The sequence below is a fragment of the Delphinus delphis genome, chromosome 6, assembly GCF_949987515.2.
Source record: "Delphinus delphis chromosome 6, mDelDel1.2, whole genome shotgun sequence".
NCBI classification, from domain to species: Eukaryota; Metazoa; Chordata; class Mammalia; order Artiodactyla; family Delphinidae; genus Delphinus; species Delphinus delphis.
The window spans coordinates 32,381,722-32,396,224 of record NC_082688.1 but is presented as its reverse complement, the minus strand read 5'-3'; the positions used below and the strand labels follow the sequence as shown (position 1 = coordinate 32,396,224).

At 42.4% G+C, this 14,503-nt stretch overlaps 1 long non-coding RNA gene across 1 annotated transcript in view; it reads right to left on the bottom strand.

Annotated features, from left to right (window-relative positions):
* The window catches only part of LOC132427214 (uncharacterized), a 425,972-nt gene that overhangs the window by 293,388 nt on the left and 118,081 nt on the right, over nt 1-14,503 (bottom strand). The window contains exon 4 of the long non-coding RNA XR_009519846.1: nt 8,924-9,104. This is a non-coding gene — a long non-coding RNA (uncharacterized lncRNA). The remainder of the gene's footprint in view (nt 1-8,923; nt 9,105-14,503) is intronic.

Below are 14,503 nucleotides of genomic sequence, written 5' to 3'. Positions count from 1 at the left end.
GATCCATTCTATATTTGAGTGGGTCTAATTATTAGCTGTTTCTTCCTTGTTTTGAGCTAAAATTTGCTCTAATTTTCACCTTAAAGTCCTAATTCCATCTTCTGGGACAATACATGTCTTCTACATCAATATTTTAAATTAACAGGTCATAAAATAAATTTTGGAATTACATCCAGCATTATATTTAATGCAACTGAATAGGATAGAATAGGATAGGACAGAATAATAGAAGAGTAGAATAGAAAATATTAGAGTTATAGCATGTGAGAGACAGGTTTTTTTTCAAGGTTTTGTTTCAGTTGTTTATAGATGTAAATGTGCGCTAGGTTTGATATAAAATGTCTTTCTTGCTATGGGTTGCCACCGAAAAGTCTGAAAAACACCAATTCCTTCAGATAGGTTAAGACATCTGTGTCATGGACCCCTATGTCTTCTGTTCTCCAGATTCAATATCCCAGTATTCTTCAGTACTTGTCCATTTGTTTCTAGTCCATTCCCTACTTTGGTCTCTCTTCTCTGACTAGGCTCTCTCTTGAATGTTCCTCTTGAAATGGAAGGCGCAGAACCTCCCAGCTAGGACAGGACTGGGGGACCAGGGTACAATACACACGTTGGGGCAGGAAGACAGGCAGGAGTTCTCCCTGCTTCAATGTTTGCTAAGTCCTCAGATGCCTTCAGCAGTGGAGAACCAAGGTCATTGACCCTATCACCAGAAAGCTTCCAAGAAGGTGTTTTTGGGAGACGTGGATTCAAAAATACATAGTGCACAGCTGCTCTACCAGGTTTCAGGGTAGTACCAAGAGAGAAAGAAGACCACCATCCTGTGCACTCCAGGCCCACACACAATTATTATCTCACTGAATCTGTGAGTTACGCAGTATCGTTTTCACCTCATTCTATAATAAGAAAACTGAGGTTCGGAGAAAAGATGAGAAACTTCTTGATGTATTTTAGGAGTTATAAAACTTGCAATAAATGGTCATCAGACAACCTGCAATGTGCTATAGGTGACAATGGTGGTAGCTCTCACTTAAATAGCACTTTGTTGTTTTCAAGACAGTCTCATATCCTGTATTCCAATCATCCAGGGGTATGTGCAGGGTCCATGATAGGGTTCCTATCTTCCAGATGAGAACATGGGTCCAGGGAGATTATGTTACTTGTCCAAGACCACACAGCTAGAAGGTAGTACAGCTACTTCTAACTTGGGTCGCAACTCTAAATCCAATGCTATTTTCGTGGGCCTCTCTGCCTAATGCTGACAGTTTTACCCAGACCTACAGAAGCAAACTACTCTTTATCTTCCCTGGTCTGGAAATTTACAAAGAGATTCTAGGATGCTAATGCTCTATCCAGCTATCCTGTTATGACCAAGATGGCATTAGCCTTTGTGACTCTAGAATAAGATGGATTCTTCCCGTAAATGGCCAACAAGCTGGGGCCAAGTTGTAAACATTATTTACATCAACCTCAGACAGTAGCTGAATCTGTAGCTGGGGTGCCAGGGAATATATGAGAAAACCAGGCAGCCTTAATCCCTGCAGCACGTGTGAAGAAATAAAGACCACCTTGACTGATGGCTGGCTTGATACGTCTGAAGAGGATTAAGTCTGGCTGCAACAGAAATGGCTGGGAAGCCAAAGTGAAGAGAACTCGATGAGGTATGGCCTACAAAGTTTAAACTTCTAATCTCCACGGACCAGAGTGACTTCGTAAGGAATTCAAGAAGAACGCAATTCGCTCAACATATAATAGGATCCTGAAATCTGAAGAATGTTTTCCTGAGGGCAGAAAAAGGCAAGAAGTGTACTGGTGCCCACTGTGGGATGACTGAAGGCTCAAGCAGACTGTGGCAGTGCTACTTTGATAACTCAGTGCTACAGGGGTATTGCAAGGGTTGATGACATTTGCAGGTGTTGACACCTACCCAAACTCATCTTCTAGCTTAACAGGTAGAAGCAAGCAGCTAAACATATCCACGCATTCATCCAAACCAGCAGACTGGCAAAGTCAGGCCCAGCAATAAATGGAGTTTAATCTCTGGAATTTAACTTGAAATACCGTCACTGGATTTTTTAGGTGATTCTCTGGCCCCCCCAATCCCTGCCCACTGTTTTTCTTCCTTTAGGGGTTTGTCTTTTGATAATAAGCTCTACTTGCATTTGCAAAATATAAAAAGTGAACTTCCAGATGGACTTCTTAAAGTGCAATCCAAACATGAGGGAAACAAGAAATCCAAAAGTCAAAGGCGAGTGGGAGGTTTTCTTCTCCTCCAAATCTCTGGGGAGTCCGATTCATTCAGCATGTTCACATTCTGGTTTAATTTCCATTTTCTATAATAAGAGATGAAGATGTAATATGTCAATGTTGATGTATCAGAGAGATGATGAATTCCAGGCTAAAACACGGCGACATCTGCTTGGAAACGAGATGGAAGAAATTAAGATGCTTACCATGATTATTTTCCTCCCGAGCAAATTTATAGTATCTTTGGTCTCAAGGGCAGAAATTCCAGACAGATTAGCTTTTCATCTCCTAGGTAACTCTCTGAACTGCACAGCTATAGAAATTCTTTGCTTTAACATTGGGTGTCCTTATTAGGGAAATATCTTAAATTCTGTGCCAACAAAGAAACTCATTGACTACTAAGCAATAATCATGAAAAAATTTATGACATGGATTACAAACAGGTGCTCCAAAGAGAACAAAAGCTGGGGTTATTCACCGCTTGGACTAACTGGAAAACATTATTTACATCTAGCACAGTACATTTTATGCTTTTAGTAAATATTTTTTCTGGGCTATGTGTCCTCATATTCTAGGGAGGGTAAGTTTGCTTAAGTACCAGAGGGAATTGGCGAATGTAAATAGAGCTACATAATAATAGGTGCTAGAGCACTAGAATTGCCTATACTATACTCATTCATAAATTAATCAACAAAAATGTATCCAGGCTCTACTACATTCCTGTGTTCAGCTCTGGAGATGCAAAGATAAATACAATATGATGTCTGCTTAGTTCAAATTTGCTTTATTTACTTTTTACAAACATCTTAGGAAGCTGTGCAGGCATAAGCATGTCCATTTCATAGATGAGGAAGCTGAGGCTTGGTGAGGTCACATACGAGGAAGTACCAAAGTCAAGACTGGTACCCCAACCTTCTTTCTTCAAATCCAGTGCTCTGCCCACTCCCTCACACACTGGCATGATTGAGATGAGATCCAAAGGGGGTTTGGATGACCCAAGGGCAACCACTGAGGGCAACCTCAGTGCCTGAGGACATCAAAACTGGCTTTTGACCCAGTATTAACATCCCAGTGCATTCCATTTTCATTTTTTATCCAGATGTTTAGCACCGTGTAGACACAGCTATGGTCTCAATCATGACTAAGTGATACTTTTCAGGAATTACTGAAATGCTCATTGAAAAACTATTCTAATTGCATTTTGAAATGATCCAGTGGGGGAAAGTGTTTGGACCTTTTTGAAGCAGTTTCTCTCAGAATTTAAGCAACAGGAGTTGTAAAATATTCCCCAAAATATTGCTTGGCATGACAACCTCTTTCAACACAAATGAGCCATTGATAAAAAGGAATTTGTTAAGAGAGACAGGAGTTGGGGTGAAGCTCATTAGCCACTTGGTTGCCAGGGAAGCGAAGCTGCCAGAGAAGCCTGGATTGAAGATGAACACGGTGGGTGGGGGCCTGAGTACACGGGTCATTTGCAGTCAGTAGGGGGCAAAGAGGACATTTTATAGCCTTATTAGGTACAAATGATTTGGTTTTTTTATACTGGCAGAATCAATATGTAACTACTCCAAAATAACCATGATGAAATGGAAACAACACAATAAAATGGAAATGATTTTGGGGTGAGAAAAACCTAAATTGGAGGATTCCCTTACCTGTTAGTTGTGTGACTTTGGGCAAATCTCTGAACAACTCTGAACTTCCATTTCCTCATCTCCAAAATGAAGATAATCAATCCTATCTCATAGGATGATGAAGGATTTGAAAGCACTTTTTAAATGATAAAACAGTATGTGAATCCAAGTTTTCCTTTTTTATTTACAAGAGAAATTCAAATCCAAATACAGTGTTGAACATCTCTCTGTGCTCAAATATTATTCATCACCAATGCACTCTAACTTCCAGCTGCCCCAGCCTTGGTCACACTCGTGCTGCATCTGTCCTAAGAATGTATATTCAGAGTGCCTTCTGTGGGTGTTTCCCAAGGCTTCAGTTCTGTGATCACAAGCCTGAGAATGTTTGCTGCATCTCTGATTTGAGAAAGCAAGCCCTTCGATTAGTTTTCTAAGCACCATTATACAAAAGGCCACACAGAGACTACATTCAGATGTCTGACGGCCATCTTGAGCTTGACTCTTGATTTCTAACCTCTCCAGCCTGTTCCTTCACTAGTTCCTCGCACCTCAGCAGACAGCAACTCCATTCACTTTTCCCCGTCCATGTCCAATCCATCCCCCAGTCCTGTCACTGCTGTCTTGAAATATATCACTCATACAAGCTCTTCTTGCCTCCTCCCCCAGGGCCACCCTACTCCACCCCCCAAGTACCCTTGGTCTGGAATACTGCCAGTCTTCACTGGTCTTTTCCACCCTTACCCCTTTACAGTCTATTATTCCTGCAGCAACCAGAGTGACCCTTTAAAGATATAAGTTAGGCCAATCACAGAGACCCTTTCCTAGCTCATTAAGAATAAGGGCCAAAGTCTTAACCACGGTCTACAAGACCCCAGCTGAGCTGATCTGGCTTCCCACTACCTCTCAACTTCATTTCCTTCCATCTGCTCAGTTAATCCAGCCACTTTGGTGCTCTAGTCCACCAATACCCTCTTGCTTTGGGAAAAATTTGTGCTTGTCATTCCCCTTGCATGGATTATTTTTATCCCAGATGCTCACGCTTCATTTTTTTCACTTTACCCAAGATTCTGCAACAAACATCATTTCCTTGGAGAAATAATCTCCTGATCTCTTCTGCTGCTTATTGTTCTTCTTAGCACTGACTTATATTATATTGTTATATTATACCGTATTATATTATGCCACACCATACTGTATTATATTATTGTTTATTGTTTGTCTCCCTACTGGAATATAAGCCCCACAGGGGCAGATATTTGGTCTCTTTCATTTGTTGCCGTATCACCAGCATTTAGATTAAATCAGTACATTGTAGATGCTTTCAGAGGCTGTGTGACACATCCTTGAAACCATCAGGAGACCAGGGCTGCCTTTCAATTGTGGGCATACTTGATCCAGCTTGGTCGATGGTATAATCGAGTTTAGAAAGAACCATGTATCAACCAAAAGGTATCCTGCCTGGAGCTGAGAAATAAGGAGTGATTGAAGAGCACGAAAGTCCTAGCTCACAGGAGTTAAGTAACTTGCCCAAACTTACAGATAAAATATAGAAAAATTAGTATTTGAACTGAAGGGGCTGAGAACATGCCACCCCAAAATATGCCACTTTGGCATATTGATTATTTTGAGCTGAAGGCACATGCAGGAGGGGTTCTCTGACCTCCCCCTTTTGACCTAAAAACAGGTTATAAAGTTTCCTGTAAGCAAGGTGACCTCCCTGCACCAGGAAAAGAACATTCTTATCACCAGGTGAGTTGACACCAAAATGGATCTGTACAAACAAACCTATTAAAATAATCCTTATATTCCATTAGTTTCCCCAATATATTTCCTAGTCACTTTTCCACAACTCACTGCCCCTAGAAGCTTAAATGCCTTTTCCTTTGTTTTGTCACTTTTCCACAAATTTATCATTCCTTGTTTAAAAGGGTATATAAGCTCTTGGTTCTAAGAGCTTCTTAGGGTTTTCATTTTTCTTATGGAGGCTCCTATGTACATGTAAAAATATTAAATAAAATTTGTATGCTTTTCTCCTGTTAACCTGTCTTATGAAAGTTTAATTCTCAGGTCCAGCCACAAAACCTAAGAGGATAAAGGAAATATTTTTCCTCTCCTATAGAACAATACTGTAGACAATGCTACCTCCCTAATGCATTTAAACTGAATTGAACGTTCCTGCAGTAGCCCCCAGATGTAGGTGAGTTGGACCTCTGAGTTAGTTCCTGCAGTCTGAAAAGATACCATAGAATTTCTAGAGCTGATAAGCAGAGACATTGAGCCTGGACAACGATGGCCACTCCAGGGACCTCTGGCGGCTGCTACCTCTGACACCCAGGAAGCTGTGAGAAGTGTAGCCTCCTCTCAGGCCCTAGGAGGGTCTCCAAAAAGAAGATTCCAGCCTATTGGTCCAGCCTGAGCAGGTATCATGGAATTCACCCAGAGAAAAGGTGAACTTTAGCTTCATTAATGATTGTGAAATTCTGGCGTTTGGTTCCTAGCGACTGCTTCTTTCCTCTAATTCTCTTGAAATCTCTCAGCTATGAAAGCTGGTCACCAGGAAGATGTTTGTAAATATCCCTCAAGGGGGCTGTCCTCTGGGTTAGAGACAACGTCCTGACTCCAGAGGCTTACCAGGTCCTCTGAAGTTGGCAGAGGAGATGGGTCAATGTTTGTCCACATATCTAAGGAAGGAGATGTTTTCATGCAGGCACCACTAAACCTCGATAAAGGCACTTCTCGCCTGTCTTGTAAGAGGCTGGGTCCTGTCCCTTCTGTAGCTCCCAAATCCTAGCACACTCTGAAGTGAACTGTCTTCACCAAGGGCAGAATAAGTAAAAATCCTCATCAAGACGTTTTGATCTCATACAAATATCAGTTCTGATGATCTCCAAAACTCTCTCACTGTGCTTTGCACAGGCATTACCAATAACCAACGATATTGTTCTCTCCCGGGCATGCTGAGAGAAAAAGCTATTTTGCTGAAGATTGTTTCTTTGACATTCACGCTCCAACAAGGATAGTCTCTTCTGGGCCTAATTTGACTTCTTTATGTGCCAAGAGGAAACTTTCTATCTGAAGGGCAGGCATACAGATAACTGAAGAGCCTTTAGGAGGTACTTTATAATTTCCTTGAATTTCCTAGAATGTTTGGAGAATAATGTGTATTGATTAGCTGTCTCTTTCAAAATGCTTACACTTCTCCTACCCTTTTATTTTTTTAAGGGAATTAACAGTGAAGAGAAAAAATAAGAATATACCGACTCACTCATCCATACATTTCCATGAAATGTAACAGAGTCCATGCAAGGACAGTGGAAGCCAAGCGGCTATTCCTGATGAATTTGGAATTGAGGTCATGGAAATAAGAGAGATGGCAGTGACTCCTTGAGACCATGTTATAATCTGAATCTGACACTAGGATGGCCAGCGTGGTGACTGCATGGCAACTTCAGGAGGCAAGAGTTGAGATCAGGGGCACGTGACCTTCAGCTGCCCGGCACAAAGGGAAGGGGAGTTCTGAGCATACCACAGACCTAGTCTGTGTCATTTAACATGCAGAGCATGACACTCCTAGGGCAACGTTCTCATAGAAAATTCTGCTTCCAACCAATGAACTGGCACAAAACAAAAAAATTAAAGCTATGACCAACAATGTCACATAACAGCAAAACAAGCAAGTCCGAAGGTTGTTTTTTTTTTTTTTTTACTATAGTGCCCTATGTGCAGGGCTTCTGAATTTTTTTTTCCTCCAGCCTAGGCCTTACCTGGTCACTCCAGGGGATCGACATTTTAGCATAGCAAAGACTACACATTCATGACACATTAATGAGCCATGGCTGAAGTTTTGCTAGTGGAAAGAGCACTAGATTTAGAGATAGGAGACCTGGGCTGTATTCCTGATTGTGGCTACTAGCTGCATAACTTTGCACAAATCACCTAATTCTCTTAGTCTTGTCACTACATCTATAGAATGCAAAACCTGGAAAATATAAAGGACTAATCTTATGAAGTAGGCATTATCATCTCCATGTTACAGGTGAGGAAACTGTGGCCACACAGTTAATAAGGAAAAGAACCTAGGCAACGTAAGATTTTTTAGATTACGTTTCTAGTGTCTGTCTACACCATGATTTCCTGAGCTGGCCTTGACCAAGAAGGAGAAGGAGTGATCAGGAGTGGACTTCACAGCGTGAGAAGCCCAGGAAGGGGTGTTAGCAGAGAGGGGAAAGAATGGCAGCGAAGCTACTGCTTATCCACCCAACACTCAAGTCCACTCATGCTCTTACCCCTTGGATACACTCTCTGGCTTCTAAGGTGAGGAAAAGACCAGTCCCTAAATCTCTGAGGACCAATGCAAATGGACGTGCCTCACAAGTAGAAACAAAGGCCTGGAGTCCATTCAAGGAACTAGAGCCTTTGATTTTACGTTAAATGCATTTTACATTTAATGTACTGTGAGGTGAGTAATTAATGCACAGAGCATTAAAAGTCTCACATTAAACTTCACTGAGCCCAGTTTTGAGTGTGAGGTAGCAAAAAATAACAGCTCCTGAAACCATTTTCTCTTTTTTTCAAGGTGTCCTTTAGGGAAGTTGGAGTTACAACAAAAGAAGTAAAAGTTTGCTTTGGTCTTCTTTCCAGCTTTCCTGTAACTTCTGGGTCCACCCTCAGTGCCAGCAACAGCCCAACCTCCTTTCCTCTGACAAGTCTCAGTCACAGCCTCACCTCCTAAGGGAAGCCTTCCCTGGCTGCACCCAGAGTCAGGGGACCTATTCAGTGTTCCCACCCAAAGCACCAGGAATCTCTCCTCTACAGCATATCTCACGCTTCTACTTGTTCCATTAAATTTTGGTAATTATTGGTTGAGTGTCTGTCTTCCTGAGAGACTCTGAACTTCTTGAGGACAGTGACCGTATCTGTTTTGTTCACTCCTGAGTCCACAGAGCCAAGGGCAGTACCTGGCACCCAGCAGTAGGTGTTAGCTGAACTGCGCCCTGTTCATTGGTTTCTCCTTCCACCCCAAGGTCTGAATCACTCACCACCAAGAGCTATTCACAGGGCATGCATGACGTGTGGCATCGTGTTGGGTGACTTGGAGCCCAGGAACTCATCTTCACTCCCGGAGTGAGCTGGCACTGAGCCAAGAGGCACCATTGCGGCATCTTGGAAACAACACTGCATTTGTAGTCAGGACACCCTGCTTCAAACTTGTTTCCCCATCTGTAAAATAGGAATATAAACACCTAATACACCTACCTCACAGAGTTGTTCTGAAGATCACATGAGAAAAATAAATGAGAGAAGTTTCTATATCATGCAGCATCTTGCCGTGAATGCCCAATTTTTACAAGTGGCATGAGAGGAAGGTGACTTCTCCTAACCCCCACAGCAGAGCTCTCTTGTGGCTCTCTTTATCACCTCCTCCTCTCCAAGCCCCTCACAGGTGTGTGTTCCCAGAGCTCTCATGGCCTACCCCCTTATTTTACAGATGAGGAAACTGCAACCCAGACAGAGGAAGAAGTGACCTGCCCAAAATCTGACATGGAGTCAGAGGCAGAGCCAGGACTAGACCCTGGGCATCTGTGTCCTTTCCACCTATCCACCTTGGGCTGCCTCCTTCCCATGTCTCCTTGAGTCAATTTCCATACCCCTGGATGGCTCCTTCTGCCCCTTTTGAAACCATTCCTACCCTCACTACACAGACTACAGATACACAAAGGTGCCAGCTCAACTGTTTGTTAAACATGAGTTTAGTTGGGATGTATAGTTGTTAGAGGGCCCAAAATATTTTTGCCTAGGCCAGCTTGATCCTTAATACCCCTCCCATTTTCAATTCACTGATTATTTTAATGAGGCAGCTTACCAGCATCCCCTCTTACTCTCTCCCTGCAAAAATAAACACATTTTTCCTCTATAGAAGAGAATTTTAGATTCACTGTTACCTGATCATTTCATGCCTGGGGAGAGGAGTCTTAGCAGATCAAAGCCCAAGTGTGTGGTGCTGAGGTAGGGACGGGGAGAGGGGGATCACGAAGGAGGAAGGGTAAATAGTGCAACAACACCAACCGAAGTAATGGCACCCATTCATTGCACTTTCTATAGCAGTGCTGTGCTAAGCCCTTAGCCTGTGCTATTTTTGTTCTAAAAACAGACAGTAACGGGGTGTACTATGTTGAATACTGCCCCCCTTAAATTCATGTCCACTTGGAACCTCGGAATGTGACCTTATTTGGAAATAGGGTCCTTAGAGATGTAATTAGCTAAGATGAGATCATACTGTAAAAGAAGAGAAAACAGAGACACAGACACACAGGAAGAACAGCATATGACTACAGAGGCAGAGACTGGAGCGATCCTTCTACCAGCCAAGGAATGCCAAAGATTTCTGGCACCTGCCAGAAGCCAGGAAGAAGAAAGGGAGAACAGTTCTCAAGAGCCTTTGGAGAGCGTACGGGCCTGCTGACACCTTGATTTTGTACTGCTAGCCTCCCAAACTGAGAGAGAAGAAACTGCCGTTGTTTTAAACCATCTACTTGGTGGTAGCTTGTAACAGAAGCAATAGAAAATGAACAGAGGAAGTATTAAAACTCCCACAACCTAGATAAAGTTAGAAAGTGTTTCAAATCCAGCATCTTTGAACTTGGTAACAACAGTAGAAGGAAGCGGGGGGGATTCCTATGATTAGTCTCCATTTCATGGATTAGGCAACTGAGGCCAGAGATGTAAGACAAAACGCCACAGTCACATAAGAGTAAGCATTACAGCTGAGACATCCATTTCAAGTCAGGCCCAGAGAGATGCTGCCCTAAAACACAAATACCCTTCCCATTGCCCATCCTTTGCTCCCTCCTCCGAACAGAGGGGGAAGATCATATCTCTTTCCCAGCATCATCTGGGGCAGGGCACACTTCACAAAAGCATGAGCTCTCAGGCTCCTCCAGCCCCTCAGCCAGGCCTGTTTCTGGGTGGCAGGCCCACCCTTCTTAGATCTAACTTCCTAATTCTGACTTGCAGGGACCAAAAGAGAATCCAAAAAACTCACAGATCTTTGGTAAACTAGGAACATAGACTTGATCTAATAAGACAAAATTGGACTACATTTGAAAAAAGTAGAGCGCAGTCAGCTTGTTATTTGGCCTTGAATGTGAAAACACTTCAACAAAAGTGGTTTCTCCTTATCATTAATTCTCTTAAAGAGAAATTTACCTAAAAGTCATCTCCCTTAAAGTGTTTTGAAAATTAGATGAGATTAAAACGAGGATGTTAAAATGAAATTAAGCCATTGTTTTAGGAGGCAAGATTTTAGCTAACTGACCTGGAGCCTTGAATGTCAAGCTGAAATTTTCTAACTATTCTAGAAGCTACAGCAGAGATCATCAAAGGGCTGTGAGTCAGGAGTGATGTGCGCTCTGGAAAGGCTAACTTGGCAGCCATGAGAAGGATGGATTAGAGGAGAGACTGGAAGACAATTTGAGGAGGTTGTGGTAAAGGTCCAAAGGAGAGAGCTGAAGCCAGGGCTGAAGTGGGAGAGGATGAATGAAAGCGGAGATCAAAGACACATGGCTGGGCTTCCCTGGTGGCACAGTGGTTGAGAGTCCGCCTGCCGATGCAGGGGACACCGGTTTGTGCCCCGGTCCGGGAAGATCCCACACGCCGCGGAGCAGCTGGGCCCGTGAGCCATGGCCGCTGAGCCTGTGCGTCCGGAGCCTGTGCTCCACAACGGGAGAGGCCACAACAGTGAGAGGCCCGCGTATCGCAAAAAAAAAAAAAAAAAAAAAAGACACATGGCAGATGTACAATGGCATTTACTCATGGCTGATTGTGGGGAATCAAATGGGATAAAGCCTGGATTTTAACAGTCAATGAAAGTGAAAGGAGGAGAAGGAGCAAAGGTAGGCAGGAGGATGAGTCTGGTTTTGTCAACAAGGAGGCTGATGTGACCATGGGAACCCTGGCCAGTTATTTGAATTGTGGTCTTCTCATTTCTGGACTTTGTTTTAGCGACAGAAATATAAACTCCCATCTTATTTAAGTCATTGATATTTTGGAGTTTCTGTCTCTTGCAGTCAAATATAAGCCTAATATCAATATTGGGGCTCTTTCCCCACAACTACAATCTCCTTTGAAAAGATAACACTTCATCCCCAGAATGTTCATAGTTTTAAAAGAAGCTGCTTCTCCCTCTCAGAGTTCTCATATTCAACCTATCGTCAAAGCTTACAATTTCTCCTTTGAAGATAACTTTTAGATTTGCCTTTCTAGTCTAGCATTCTTGATGATGCTCTTGTCTATGTGACCACTCACCTGGTACAGCATCCTCCTCTCCATCCCACCAATGCAGACACTGCTAATGGCCTGTCGTACACTGCCCTGATTGACAGCCCTGCAACCTGCCCCAACAATTCCAAATGCCCCACCTGACTTTCAAGATCCTGCCAAATCTGGCTTTGACTGATCTGACATTATTTCCCACCTTTTACCGACATGAATTTTAGTTCTAATCAGACCAGTCTTCCTTCCAAAATACTATACCCATTCTGAGCTCCACAATTCACTCTACTTATTCTATATGGAATAGCTTCTCACACTTCACTTGGCTACAGTGTGTATTTAGCTATCTCCATCTTTCAAGGACTTGAACAAATTAGCCACCAGTTAGGAGCAGGTATGACTTGAACCAGGACAAAAATCCAGTAAGGCTACAGGCAAGCTCCCAGCCAGATATCATAAGCAACTAGAAAGCAGAGATCCCATCCAGTACCTCCTCAACATCAACCCCTTCCCGTAGTTCTGAGAAAAGTGGTCAATACTGAATCTGGAGAGATTCTCCAAATGTGGGAAGAAAAATAATGCAAAATGAAAGTGAAATCATTTAAAGATTTAGAGACAAATAACTAAAACTAAAACTAAGTGATAGGCTCTCCCACATAAATATAATTGGATTTAAAAACTAGAATCTACCACCTCATACCCTTTAGGATGGTTACCATCAAAAAATAGAAACTTACAAGCGTTGATGAGGGTGTGGAGAAATTGGAGCCCTTGGGCACTGTTGGGAATGTAAAATGGTGCCGCCGCTGTGGAAAACAATGTGGCAGTTCCTCAAAAAATTAAAAATAGAATTACCATATGATCCAGCAATTCCACTTCTGGGTATGTATTCAAAAGAATTGAAATCAGGGTTTTGAACAGATATTTATACACCCATGTTCATAGTAGCATTTGTTCACAATAGCCAAAAGTTGGAAATGTCCATTGATGGATGAATAGCTAAACAAAATGTGGAATATACGTACAATGGAGTATTATCCAGTCTTAAAAAGGAAGTTCTGACACATGATACAACACGGATGAACCTTGAGGACACTAGGTTAAGTGAAATAAATCAGTCACAAAAAGACAAATAGTGTAATCCACTTATATCAAGTACCTAGAATGGGTAAATTAATAGAGACAGAAAATAGAATGGTGGTTGCTAGGGGCTAGGCGGGGGAATGAGCAATTATCGTTTAGTGGGTTCAGAGCTTCTGTTTGGGAAGATTAAAAGAGTTCTGGAGATTAGCTGCATAACAATGTGAATGTACTTAACACTACTAAACTGTACACTTAAAAATGGTTAAGATGGTAAATTTTATGTCGTGTACTTTACATCAATTAAAAATAAATGTGTTTTTTAAAAATTAGAATGTATAGTATTTGGTGTTCAATTCTGGAAGCACATTTGAATCACCTGGGGAATTGTTAAAACAAGACATTGATTTTTCCCTCCCCTCCCTTTCTCCTCCCCTAGAGATAGTTATCTAATCAGTTTGAAGTAGAGTTGTGGATGATTCTAATGTGTACCTACAGGAATCACTATAGCACAGGAATTAGGAAAAAAATGTCAGTGATCTCACACATACTTTATAGACATGGAGTCTTAGAAGAAATGTGTGAGAGCAACAAGAAAGAGCTTAGACTTCAGTTTAACATACCTGAGGTGGATTCCCACCCTACTACTTCCTAGCTTTGTGACACTGGGCACCTTATGCTTCAGTGCCTGGCAAAGTACTCAGTGTCTAGCCTGATGCCTGGCACACAGGAAGCTATCAATAAATATTAGATTAAAAAATAACACATCTCTCTGGGAGCGTAATGACAATATTGTTACATTAGTCTGAGAATTAGCTACTAGAAACAATAAAGGTAAAGTCCCGGGCTTCCCTGGTGGCGCAGTGGTTAAGAGTCCGCCTGCCGAGGCAGGGGACACCGGTTCGTACCCCGGTCCAGGAAGATCCCACACGCCGCGGAGCAGCTGGGCCCGTGAGCCATGGCCGCTGAGCCTGCGCGTCCGGAGTCTGTGCTCCGCAATGGGAGAGGGCACAACAGTGAGAGGCCCGCGTACAGGAAAAAAAAAAAAAAAAAAAGTAAAGTCCCAAAATAGCACATGGCACACAGTAGGCATGCAATAAATGACAAATATTATTACAAATATCATGGAAAGACCTTCAGAGATCATTTAATTCAACCTCATTTAGCAGATGAAAACAATGGGGACCAGTTAAGAGAAAGGATTCTTTACCCATGGTTCATTTTATTATATAATAGCCTTCCACGATTTAAACTTCTGTTCTCTGATG